The sequence below is a fragment of the Prunus avium genome, chromosome 8 (genome assembly GCF_965620075.1).
Source record: "Prunus avium chromosome 8, drPruAviu1.hap1.1, whole genome shotgun sequence".
Lineage (NCBI taxonomy): Eukaryota > Viridiplantae > Streptophyta > Magnoliopsida > Rosales > Rosaceae > Prunus > Prunus avium.
In genome coordinates, this window is record NC_142291.1 from 2,758,552 (window position 1) to 2,772,894 (window position 14,343).

A 14,343-nucleotide genomic window follows, 5' to 3' on the forward strand; every position below is an offset into this window, starting at 1 on the left:
GTTATTTCCTTTTTATTTATTTATTTATTTTCTTTTTCATTTCTATTTTGTGTAGGGGAAACAAATTGGATCATTCAATCACCAATCCTCGTGGGATCGACCTCGCACTTACATATGCTATACTACCGAACGGCTCGTGCACTTGCGAGTATCACAAGTTGAGGATGCAGCTGAATCCATTTTGGTGCAGCTGAATCGAAGCAACAAGTTTTTGGCGCCGTTGCCGGGGATCGGTAACATTGTTTGATTCTATTTGCCTTTCCTACTTTATTTTATTTTTTTTCTTAACTGCACAATTTCTTGTTTTAAAGTTAATGATGTTAATGGACAAGTTGTGTTTGTAGTCCAACAGAAAAGGACAATTGCCCAACAAGCAAGAGAACTGGGTTTAAGTCCCAGCTTACACAAACCATTGGTGCTTGTTGCTTTGAAGCATGGAATTGGATGGTGTTGATTTTCCTTTTTATTTTAGTTTTTATTTCCTAATCCTTTTAATTCCATTTCAAGTCTGTGTGTTTGTTTTAGCAATTTATGATAGCTTAATAAAAATGGAGAGAGATACAGCCATGCCGAACGGCACCTTCTAGGAGACACTTCTCCAACGCCTTTTCTCAAAGCCATGCCGAACGGCACCTTCTAGGAGACACTTCTCCAGCGCCTTTTCTCAAAGCCATCAGCTTCAGCCTTCGGCCATCAGCTTCGGCCATCAGCATCAGCCTTCGGCCATCAGCTTCAGCCATCAGCTTCGGCCATCAGCCTTCAGCCATCAGCTTCAGCCTTCGGCCATCAGCTTCGGCCATCAGCTTCAGCCATCAGCTTCAGCCTTTGGCCTTCGGCCATCAGCCATCAGCCTGCTGAAGAATGAGCTGAAGCATTACTTGGCCAGTGCATTAATGACTACAAGTCCCCAATCAAGAAGTACCTCCTTAATCGGGAACTTGGGGGACTCCTGTTTGTACAATATCTGGCCAAGCATTTCCAAGCTAATCCAAGCAAAGGGAAGGGAGTCCCACATCGACAAAACACAAGAGAAGGGGACTCTCCCTTCCCTATAAAAGAAGACCCCTCTCCTTCAAAGGAGAGAGAGGAAGAAAGAGGTTGGGCAGGCTACTAGGGCCTCATGAGCTTACCCATGAGCCCATTTACAAGCCCACGAATCATCGGCCATCAGCCAGATCATCTACCTTCGGCCATCAGCCTTCGGCATCTGCCCTCAGCCTTTGGCATCTGCCCTCAGCCTTCGGCATCTGCCTTCGGCCTTCGGTATTCTTCCTCTTCCCCTTGGGTCTAACCCTATGTACAATGTATACACACATTATTATAATGAGAACATACTTCTCTGTGGACGTAGCCCATTATTCGGGTGAACCACGTACATTTGTCTTCTGTATGCATGTCCATTTATTTACCGATTGCTCTTACATACTGAGGGTCCTCACCCTCAACATCCACCTCATCTTTAAGTTAGCCTACATACTACCTGTCTAGTTTTAGCGCAAACAGATTGGCGCCGTCTGTGGGAAGACTACGCCGGTGAAGAAGACTACGCCCCTGTCATTATCACTGAGCGACTCTAAGGGCCCCGGAATTCGCATCCTTACCGATTCCGGAATATTGAACTCCGCCCGAATCTTCGCCAACTCAGCCTCAGTCAGCGTGTTCGGCTCTAAATCATCTACTCCGAACAAAGGTTCCGTGGGCTTCGCCATCGGAATCCGTTGCCTCCCCCTGACAACCCTCAACACCCCTTCCCCTGGGACGGCAACGGACACGCCACCCCCATCGGCCTCCCGACCCGAAGTCGAAGGCTCACCATCCTCAGGCACTCTCGTTGAAGTGCCCCCAGCCTCGGCACGCACTCTTGCCCCCTCCACTATCTCACAGCTTGAAGAGCTCCCAGAATCGGTACTCTCACTCCCCTCGGACGAACTCCCCGAGGACGATTCGTCCTCATAGGCCCTCGGACTACGCCTACCCTCGGATTCGGTATCTGACATCTACAAACACAAACGAAGGGAAACTAAGTGCTATGCTAGAATCAAAATCTTGTTCTACCCTTAAACACTCATGTTCATACTTGTTCATACTTGTTCATACTTTGTTCAAACAAAAAATCAACGAATTCAACACTTTGATTCATACAAATGCCAAAACACGGCAACATACCTTGTTTGCACGGTGGTTCAAGTTCGCCGGAAATCGCCTCCGCCTTGTTCACGCTCACCGGAAATCGCCTGCTCAGCCTTCGCACGGTTGCCGAAAATCGCCTCTCACAAGCTCTCTTCGCTCTCAAATATTCCAAGTATTTGAACTCTCGTCCCCTCCTCACATTTATAGAGCCGATTTAGCATCGGGATACGAAACGACGCGGCTCTTCACAGCCATGCCGACACGTGTCACGCATGCATGGGGGAGACCAAACGTCAGTTGCAACGCTTCCAATCCTCCGAGACGCTTCAACTTCCCGAACGTGGCAGATCTAGCCACCTTCGAGCACAACTCCACTGGCGAACGGCAGGCGCACATCGTCGAGTTCTCACTCACATCTCGTGCCGAACGGCCGGCGCACATCGATGAGTTTTCACTCACCTCTCGTGCCGAACGGCCGGCGCACATCAATGAGTTTTCACTCACCTCTCGTACCGAACGGCAGGTGCACATCGTCGAGTTTTCACTCACATCTCGTGCCGAACGGCCGGCGCACATCGATGAGTTTTTACTCACCTCTCGTGCCGAACGTCCGGCGCACATCAATGAGTTTTCACTCACCTCTCGTGCCGAACGGCAGGCGCACATCGTCGAGTTTTCACTCACATCTCGTGCCGAACGGCCGGCGCACATCGATGAGTTTTCACTTACTTCTCGTGCCGAACGACAGCCGCATATTCATGAGTTTTCACTCACCCCTGGCAACAATCGGCACCTCATGCCGTCTCTTATCCAAGCTCACTCCCTTGGGCACTTGGGGGACTACATACCACCATCGACAACTATGGGACCATTGTGTCCGGGTCAGAATGCCGAATACACATTCAAGTCCCCAACCGAGAAGCTTCTCAATCGGCAACTTGGGGGACTACTGTTTGTACCATATCTGACCCTCCACTCGTACAACGACACGTGGATCTTATAAACTCGCCCAAGTACCCAAGGCTTCGGACAATCGGCATCGGCCACCGATGGAATTGTCTCAAAGCTGCGAACAGCCATTACGAGCCCAACTCGTCTACAATCGGCATCCCCTACCGATTGTAGAGAATCAACCTCGAAGTACCCGCCCAAAATATCTAAGGACTCGTGTCGACCTCAGAAGGCCCTCCCACGAGTCCCACATCGAAAATGAGCACTAAGAGCATACTAAATGCCCTCTATAAATAGGCCCCTCCACTACAATACAGGGGTAAGACTTTTCAGCTTGACTTTTATACTTTTATATGGTCAACAGCAAGAGCTCTTAAAACAACAAACTTACTTCGGCATCGGAGGGTCTTAGGCTGGTTCCACACCGGTTCCATAGACCTTACGAGTCTCGACTTCTTTCTATTCATGATCAGCATCCAAAGACAGGAAGAATCGACATCCAACATTCAATCGATCTCTCGATCGTCCATCTCGTTTGTAAGTTGCACTCATCTCCATCTGTTCAGTTTTTAGTGCCAACAATTTATATGTTCCGTTGAGAATTAAAGTAGCAAATAAATATTATTTCTAAACTGTATGCCTAAAACATATACATTTTTTATTCTTGTATTGGCCATTAGCCTAGCTACTCTCACTGTTAACCTTCACACTGATAGTCAGCTTAACTAAGAGCATACAGGAAAGCATGGAGCTGACCTCACAATAACAAGACCTCAACATTACTCTAGAAAATCTAAGGAAAACGACTGATTCAATATCAGGCCTACACTTGCCCAGATCTCCATATTCCTTGTAACCTTAGCTCTAGAGAGATCTACAGAAGCAGCATTCCTATCTCACGCTCTTATTCTTTCATCCTTTCTCCTAGATTTTCACACACATTCCTTCGTCATTATTAATCATTTTCCCCTTTGTTCTTTGGTCGGAAGACTCAGAACTATACTAACAATTTCCACGCATTATTTCAATATAGCAACAGTTTGATAGCACCGCATTGAAAGGTTGCTCTGAAAATGTTCTTTTACTCAAAGCCTATAGGAAGTAAATATTCTAACACATTGAAATTAACAAGCTAACCCAAGTCATATCCACTCAGAAAATATCTCAAACGCAGGAAAAGGGCAAACAATTTAGGGAAAAGGAAGTCCTGGAAGCAGAGCGCAAGTTTGTTTCGTAAATCTATAGCATATATATACTTTAGGATTTGTTCTACTGTTTTCTGTTTGTATAAGTAGCTATATGCAGGCTTAGTCCATTTTCAGACAAAACTATTTCAAAAGATTATATTCTAAGCGCAATTTTTGTGCAACTTCATTGTTATGGACCCCACAGTTAAAGAAAATCTCAAATTTGGGGATAACCTGACCAACAAACTGTATTAAAAATATACAACATGTGGACTTGAACCTATAGCAGAAACCATCTAAGCACAACAAGATACCTCCTCAGTTACCAAACATGTTGATTTAGAGTGTGCATTTTCATGGCATACAGAAGCTTACTTGTCTGTTTTCAGTACATTATCCGGAGTTATCTGTTTATAGAATAGCACTAGGTGACTAGGTTCATTTCATTCTGAAAACAATAAAATCTGACAGAGCAGTTTAAATAGAGGACATAAAATTACAGCACATCCTGCAAACTATCAAATAAACAGTCAAGGCCCCACCCAATTCCAATACCAATGCCATCCCTTGAAGTTGATGATTTAGCAAAGCTTAGACGTTTGAGGTTTTTCATAACAAGCGGCAGCTCTCTCATTGCACTTCCGTCTGAATAAAGTTCCTCTAAAGACTCCATGTCCCCTGGCAGTTTGTCAAGTTTTGAGCAACTTAGCCCCCAGAGGATTTTAAGAGACTTCAAATTGCATATCACACTCGGTGGACCCAAGAGACTTTTGCAACAATTTATACGCAATTCACCAAGGCCAACTAGATGTTCAATTGATGAAGGTATTTGCTCAATTAGACACAAGCCTAATTTAACAGAAAAAACATAAATTAAACAGAGCCTAATCAATTCAATTCAATTCCCAAATAAAAACAGAGCCTAATTTAACAGAAAAAACCCTAAATTTAATTTAGAAGAATAAACTCTAAATTCAAATGAAGAGGATGCTTACCGTTAACTGATATGAGAGAGAGAAACCCAGCGGAGAGAGAGCTCAGTTCGATTTCTATGGAGAAAATGAACGAGAGAGACAGAGACAGAGAGCGCGAATGAGAGAGCGAGAAAGAGCGCTGAGTTCGGGGGAGTTGGGCGAAAGTGCGAAAAGAGGGAGAGGGCAGGGATAAGAAGGTATTATACGCGTTAGTTTTGTATGGTGTAAAAAAGTTGTTATTTTACCAATGTTTATTCTATCTCGAAGAAAAGTATGGATGTGTACCAAATAGGGGTGGGCATCTAAAGTCGAAATACCGAAACCATACATTAACTATATCGTACCATACCGATTTCATACCGTTTCATTTGAGATGAGGAGATATTCGGTACCATACCGTACCGTACCAAGGGAGTATGGTATGGTAGTGGTACTAGGTATTTGGTGATGAGAAATCTAGAATTGTGTGTTTGGATGCTAAGAAAGTTAGCTCAGAAAATTAGAAAGAAAAGTAAATCTGGAATTTTCCTCTGATTTCATTCACTTGAATAATAATAATTGCAGTAGTTTTCTTTTATACAAGATAGAAACTTAGCTCTGAATAACAACATGTAACTAACATCTAACAACATAATTAAGCTAAACATGACAGGTGTCATCATCTGAGCCTTGTTGATCTACATGTGATTTTCTGTGTGCAGGTTCAGAGTTGTTAGTATGAACTTGTATTGATGGCTGAGACATACTTGTAACACCCCCCGCAAGCTGAAGGGTGCAACACACAACTTCAGATTGGATTTAAGAGACAAAAACCGATCTACAGAGAGAGGCTTGGTAAACAGATCAGCAACTTGAGCAACATTAGTAATATGATGCAAGGTGATAGCGCGAGCAGAAACTAGTTCACGAATAAAATGAAAATCCACTTCCACATGCTTAGTTCAGGAGTGGAAAACAGGATTAGCTGCGAGGGCCAAAGCACCAAGATTATCATAGTGGATAGAAGGAGCAGCAGAGAGAAAAAATTGGAGATCACGCAGAACACTACAGATCCAAATAAGCTCAGCAGAAGCAATAGCAAGAGCCCTGTATTCCGATTCTGTGCTAGATCGAGCCACAGTGGCTTGTTTCTTGGCACTCCAAGACACCAAATTAGAGCCAAAATAAACACAAAAACCACTAACAGAGCGTCGATCCACAGGGCACCTTGCCCAATCAGAATCTGTATAACAGTGAAGAGCAAGAGAACCCTTAGTAAAAGACAAACCTTCGGTCATGGTGCCTTTAAGGTATTGAAGAACCCGCTTAGCAGCAACTAAATGTGGTGTCCTTGGAGATTGCATAAATTGACATAACTGACTAACAGAAAATGAGATGTCGGGTCTCATCCAAGTGAGATATTGCAAAGCACCCACAAGAGCCCGAAATTCAGTGGGATTAGACAAAGGTTCACCAGAAGTAGCATCCAACCGAACAGCAGAAGTAGGAGAGGAATATGGTTTGGCACCAACCATAGCAGTTTTCTGGAGTAAATCAAATATGTATTTGGTCTGTGATAAGAAAAGACCTGAGGCATCTCTATGAGCTTCCAAGGCAAGAAAATAATGAAGAGCACCAAGATCTTTGACTGGAAATAAAGCACTAAGTTCACCAATCAGTTGCTTGCAAAAGGCAGAAGAACTACTAGTGATCAGAATATCATCCACATACACAAGAATAAATGTCACAGTATCGGCAACTCGAACAAACAAAGAAGTATCAGATTTGCACGTAGTAAAACCAAGAGAGAGCAAGGCTTGCATTAATTCTTCATACCATGCGCGGGGAGCCTGCTTCAAGCCATATAAGCTCTTTTCCAACTTGCAAACATGGGAAGGGAAAGAAGAATCAATAAAGCCTGGGGGCTGGACCATGTAAACAGCCTCAGATAAGTGACCATGCAAAAACGCATTAGTAACATCCAATTGAGAAATACTCCAGTCAAACTGAACAACAAGAGACAAAATAAGCCGAATAGTGGTAGGCTTAGCAACCGGACTAAAAGTTTCATTATAGTCCAAACCACTTTGTTGATGAAAACCCTTTGCAACAAGCCGGGCTTTAAACCTATCCACTGTACCATCAGACTTGTGTTTAACGCGATACACCCATTTACACCCCACCAAATTCATAGTAGGACAATAAGGAACCAACTTCCAAGTACCAGTTTGTTTAAGAGCAGAAAATTCAAGATTCATAGCCTCAATCCACCGTGGATCCTTTGCAGCTTGTCTAAAGGTATTGGGTGTAGCTGGGATGGAAGAAATAGAAGTGGTAACAATGGAGGGAAGGGGATGGGAGGTGGCAGATAGCATCTTAGGCTTGAAAATACCACTTTTAGCCCGGGTTTGCATTGGATGAGTATTAATAGGGGGCTGTGGAGGTGAAGGAGGAGAATGAGAAGGAGGAGGAGGATTAGGAGGAGGAGGAGGAGAATGAGAAGAAGGATGAGAAGTAGGAGGAGGAGGAGGAGGAGGAGGATCGGAAATATTAACACAAGCTGGAATTGAAGGAGAACTAGCAAAAGAGGAAGAAGGAAATGGGATGGTAGAAGAGGAAGAAGTGGTTTTGAAAGGAAAAACAGTTTCATGAAAACGAACATGCCTAGAGATATAAATCTTATGAGTGATAGGATCGAGACAACGATAGCCCTTATGATTTAAGCTATAACCAAGAAATACACAGGGTATACTTTTGAAGTCCAGTTTATGAGCAGAATACGGTTGTAACCAAGGATAACAGAGACAACCAAAAACCTTAAGAAATGAAAAATCAGGGGAATGATGGAACAACTTTTGAAAAGAAGACATGTGACCAAGATGAACAGAAGGTAATCTATTCAAAAGATAAACAGATGTAAGAAAAACATCAAACCAATAAACCAGTGGTACGCCGGAATGAGCAATTAAAGTTCTGCCAAGTTCAACAACAGTCCGATGTTTTCGTTCTGCCACACCATTCTGCTCTGGTGTGTAAGGGCAGCTAAATTGATGGAGAATTCCATGTTTAGAAAGATATTGGGTAAACACAGCACTTGTAAATTCACCCCCACCATCAGATCGAAAAATTTTGATTTTAGAACCAAGAAGGTTTTCAACATGAGTCTTAAAGATAACAAACACAGAGGAAAATTCAGATTTTGTAGATAAAGGGTAAATCCATGTATATTTAGACCAATCATCAACAAAGATGGCATAGTATTTATAGCCAGATACAGACACAGTGGGTGCTGGACCCCAAAGGTCACAATGAACCAGAGACAAAGCTTGTTGAGATTTACAAGGAACTGATGCAAAAGAAAGCTCACTACTTTTGCCTAAATAACAATCATTACAGACAAAAGAGGTATCATTAGAAGATACACAAGGCAGATTATGTTGTTTAACAACATAATGGAAAATAGACTTGGATGGATGGCCAAGTCTTCGATGCCAGATACATGAAGAAGCTTTCTGCATAACAAGAGCTTGATGTCTAACTTTATTGAAGAAAGGATTGAAGTTGAATGGGTAGAGACCATTTTTACTAGGACCATGGAAAAGCATCTTCCCCGAGATTAGGTCCTTAACAAAGAATGCAAAAGGAGTAAATGTCACTGAACACAGATTGTCAAGAGTGAATTTGTGCACAGAGAGTAAATTATAAGCACTTTTGGGAACATGAAGCACATCACGAAGCTTAAAAATACCAGTAGATGTTGGAAAAGAGGTATGACCAATATTAGAAATTGACAAACCTTGACCATCTCCAATGTAGATTTGTTCACCACCAGTGTAAGCTGAGTGAGTCTGCAAAGCACTAAGATTGGGAGTAACATGACTTGTAGCACCAGTATCAGCAAGCCAGGCATTATTCGTCGAAGAACCAGAGTGAACAGCAGCCATGGCAGCAAGACGAGCAGTAGGAATTCGACCTTGATAAGAATGGTTCATCCTTTGATGACAATCAATGGCACTGTGACCCCATTTATCACAAATCTGACACTGAGTTTTGCCCAAGCTTGGAGAGACCACAGAGAAATTACCAGATGATGAGCCATCAGAGAAACCGCCAGAATGACCACCGGGTCGAGGAGTGGGTAGAATACCACCAGAATGACCACTGGAATTTGGGCGAAAATGACCACCAGAATTTGGGCGAAAATGACCACCAGAATTGGGGCGAAAATTAGGATTTGGAGAATGAAATTGTGATTTGCCTCTACCTCTATTATATGACTTAGCAGAACCACGATTCGAACTAGAACCAAATTGAACAGCTACAAAAGCATGAAGCAGAGTCTCAAATGAAGACTTCATAGAATTTTGGCGGAGGAGAGCAAGTTCTTCACTAAGAAGTAAGCTATGAAGCTCATCAATCACAATTGGAGTAGATCTGATGCGAATTGATGTAGAAAAGGCGTGATATTCAGCGGGTAAACCATTAAGTGTATGAACAACCAAGGCAGCAGAGCTAAGCGAAGTTCCAGCAACGGCAAGACTATCATCAATATGCTTGATAGATTTCAGATATTGAGACATGGAATGATCACCTTTAGAGAGAGATTGCAGCTTCGATTGCAACTCAATAATATGAGATTCAGAAAGTGACGAAAATCGCCGCTCCAAATTAAGCCACAAAGTTCGCGATGTTGTAGCACCGACAACATAAGGTAAAATTTCTTCAGAGAGCGAGCCTTGAAGACAAATCAAACAATTTTTATCTCTGCGAGACCAAGCATTAAACGCAGGATTGAGTTGAGGAGAAGAAAAACCAGGTGGTCCAAGAAGAACACGGTCTGGCGCACGATTAGAGCCATCAATTAACCCTAGAAAATCATATGATTCCAAAATCGGAAGACAAACATTCTTCCAAAGAAGGTAATTATCTGTACGAAGCTTAACAGGAACTACATTGACCAAGTGATGAGCATTAACGATCGACGAAGCAGAAGATGAATGAAGATGAGAAGAAACTGGCACAGTTGAATCAGACGAAGACGATGAAGTCGCCATGAATAGAGGCAAGAGAGAGAGAAAATCAGAGGAGAAGCGAAGCAAAATCAGAGGCCGTAAGGCAAATAGGCTTGTGATACCATGATGAGAAATCTAGAATTGTGTGTTTGGATGCTAAGAAAGTTAGCTTAGAAAATTAGAAAGAAAAGTAAATCTGGAATTTTCCTCTGATTTCATTCACTTGAATAATAATAATTGCAGTAGTTTTCTTTTATACAAGATAGAAACTTAGCTCTGAATAACAACATGTAACTAACATCTAACAACATAATTAAGCTAAACATGACAGGTGTCATCATCTGAGCCTTGTTGATCTACATGTGATTTTCTGTGTGCAGGTTCAGAGTTGTTAGTATGAACTTGTATTGATGGCTGAGACATACTTGTAACAGGTACCGGTCAATACCATACCGCACCGAATACCTGAAGTATAATTTTTTGCTTTCAGTTTTATTTGCTTGGGTTGGGGTCTAAGTGTTTTGGTGTCATTTATAACAATCTCCTCTAGTAAGATGTTTAAACTTATAACTAGATTAGATAAAGAATTAGCTAACTCTCACCAAAAGGAAACAACACTTGCTAATCAAAAGCTCAAGCTATCCTCCTTCTGAACGTCTGTACAACTGCTGTCTTTCTATAGTTATAATCATAATCATGACTGTGTTAGAGACTTTCCACTTAATGACAAATATACATGGCTCTTCATTTGTCATGGTGTGAGGAATCTATCTGTTAACTGCTTTATGGATCTATCAATTAATTATGGATATTGATTTGGTTGATTTGGATATTGAATTTATTGATAGATATTGATTTGGTTGATTTGGATTTGGATATTGATTTGGTTGATTAGGATTTGGATATTGAATATGTTGAATCTTTGAATCTGTAACTTAGGCATCACTTATTTTAGTGAATGAATATGTTGAATATTGAATTGGTTCATTTTTGAGTTATGTCATTTTGGTATCGAAATGATACCGATACCGATTTGGCACGGTACCAACTTTGGCAAACGATAATCTCATACCGTACCATACCAGTTTTAATTTCCGGTATCGGTAGCGGTACGAGCTCAATTGACAGGACCCGCCCCGAAATTCCTCGGAACTCGAGACGAATCCTGTGGAAATTCCGACATCTTACCGATGTCGGGCCCACTAACTAAAAACCGAGACTTTTTGCCGAAATTTCGGCAGAGTCTCCCCTGTAAATTTGACTTTTCCCAAATTTTCAACCTGCAACAATTTAAAACACAGTTTATAACCCAACTGGCAGCATGCACAAGTTATCAACATGCAAATATAAAATAGGCCTCCGGCCTTCAAATAATTCAAAACAGGACCAGCAATGCTTTTAAGTCGAACAATACATAACCATACAATTAATGATCTTCGAACAACTATACGAATACCCCCAATAATCACAACAGCATCCAATCACATACTCAGAATCGATCAAACCTTTTAAACATAATATAATTTGCAGCTGCACCTAGGTGAGACCCCAGGCTGCCTACGTACCCTTGGACAAGGGATCAAGCCACACGTAGTTCTCGTCTCAACGGTCACAACTCTGATAATAAACCAATATTTACAACAGAACCAACTATACATTTCAGATCTATCACAATTCCAAATCCGACAAAAACATTATCAATTTCTTCCCAAGGAAACGTATTAAGAAGACATCCGAAGGGCCTGGACAAACTCCGACGGGCTTGGGCAAAACAAATCTCCGAAGGGCCTGGGCAAACTCCGACGGGCCTGGGCAAAATAAATCAATCTCCGAAGGGCCTGGACAAACTCCGACGGGCCTGGGCAAAATAAATCAATCTCCGAAGGGCCTGGGCAAACTCCAACGGGTCTGGGCAAAATAAATCAAACTCCGAAGGGCCTGGGCAAACTCCGACGGGCCTGGGCAAAATAAATCAATCTCCGAAGGGCCTGGGCAAACTCCGACGGGCCTGGGCAAAATAAATTCTCAAACATAAAATCCATAACCGAGGAGGTACCTAAGGTAGTGTTAATAACACTCGAATTTAACATTCTAAGTACCCCACACAAAATCAACAAAGATAGTACTTTCTCAAATATTATATATAAACTCAAGACACTCGAATATGTTAAACCCACATGTATCACAATTACTTTACAAAAATAAAGAATTCAACTATTAAATATAAACAGAATTTAAATAAACTATTAAATTCAAAAGCATAAGATTTCCATCACAAAACCACAAAAATAATCTCATAGACCCACATAAATCAAATGACGGTCAAGACTCGTCCAAAAGGGTCGTTCTAGTACTCCTTGAAGAGTGAAACTACCTCGGAAGACTCACGGTCAACCGGGGGTCAAACTGCCCAAACTTGGTCAATCGGCCCCGCAAGGCCCACAACCTCCGTTTTACAATCCGAAAGTTCCTATGGGTTCCACAAGATCTAGGAAATACATCCTACAAGTTTGGTTCAGATCGGACGATTATCGTAAAACACAAACTTCAAGTTATTGAATCGAAACATCCGGGGCTCAGATTCACGATCCGTTGAATCCTACACGATCCTAGGAATACCTAGATCAACATATAATAATTTGGAAGCAATCCAACGGTTCTAACATATCGAACCCGGAAATCACACAATATGTAAAATCCGTTCGGGGTTCAAACGTTATCCAAATTGAGATCCGCAAATTCCTATGCGCTCTTGGCAACTAGGAGATCATCTTAGGACACAATGACAGGCCAACACGTGGCCCACGCGCCACTCCACGCACCGGCAGCGCGTGGGTGTCCAAAGAAATTTCCGGCGATCGGAAAACTCCAAACCACTGGCCAAGGTCCTCACCCTAGGTAAAATCCCTAATTTGGAACCACTTTTGTTCTTGGACCTACCCCAAAAAGTGGCCGGAAGTGGCCGGAATCGGAAGCCGAAACCGGCAGTTTTCTATCGCTTAAATCACTTCCGAAACTCAGAAATTTCTCAAACCTAACACAACCAGCAGCCAGTACGTCTCTAGAGGTTGAGAAAGCATACCTGGATCACCAACACCCAGAAGAACGCATGAAATTCGTTAATGACTTAGCATGAGGAGCTTATGGCATGGGAGCTGAGCTTTCACAGGTTTAGTAATTTGAGAGAGAGAGAGAGAGAGACCAAAGCATGAATTTCTTGCAGAGAGACAGGTTCTAGAGTGGGAGAGGGGAGAATTAGGATGGCTTCTATCTTAGAACAGAGAGAAACGAGGAGAGTAGAAGATGGGGTAAATTCCAGTTAGCTTGACAAAGCTTGGTCTTGCTCTGGAATGGTGTGTGTTGCTGGGTAGAGGAAGCTCTGTTTTATAGGCGTTTGGGACCCTAATTTCGTTGGTCATCCATTCCCACTTTTCCTTTCCCTTTCTCCAATTACTCCCTTTCTTGTGCAAAATTATTGACTAGAGCGCCTGAATCAATGGCCTCTTGTGGTTCCAAGGCTTTATGCAGCTGAACCTCTCCATGGGGGTGAGGCGCCACCTTCTTTCTCCCTTGGTTTTCAAATCGGAGCTTACAAAGGAAAAAGGAAAACAGAGGAAGTTGTTTGTCCACTGGGTATTTCTCCTACACTCATGGATTTCCTATGGTCCTTGCTGTGACTCTTTGTTGACCACATGGGAACTCTGATATGGGTGGAGCTCGACGCTGAATCTTTTTAGGAGACGCTGGGCTGGGCTTCGCGTATAGCTTTGAGGTTATTGGTGTTTTCTCTTCCAGCAGCCCGCACGCTTTCATCCAGCTGCTGGAAGTGGTTTACTCGTTTTTGGGCATTCTAACTGTCATGGACTTTCCTAAATGCTACAGCAGCCTATGGGATGTTCTCCTAAGGCATTGGACTCCATTCTTCTCTCTCTCTCATGCTAACCCATGTATTTGGGCCCGAGGAATGGGCCTGAGTTTTAGTGCTCCCAAGTGGCCTAAAACTTCCACTCCTCAGTCCCTCAATGGGCCCTGCGAGTGCTCGTACCCATCCATGCCACAACCTTCTCAGCAAGCCCCGTGTGATTACGTGGCTTGGGCCCACTTGAGCTT

At 42.7% G+C, this 14,343-nt stretch overlaps 1 long non-coding RNA gene across 1 annotated transcript; it reads right to left on the bottom strand.

Annotated features, from left to right (window-relative positions):
• Positions 1-4,606: 4,606 nt before the first annotated feature.
• LOC110747134 (uncharacterized) lies at positions 4,607-5,526 on the bottom strand. Its single transcript, XR_002525125.2, has 2 exons — positions 5,264-5,526; positions 4,607-5,117 (listed from the first exon to the last, which is right to left on the bottom strand). It is a non-coding gene; the product is annotated as an uncharacterized LOC110747134 (long non-coding RNA).
• Between the last annotated feature and the right edge of the window lie 8,817 nt (positions 5,527-14,343).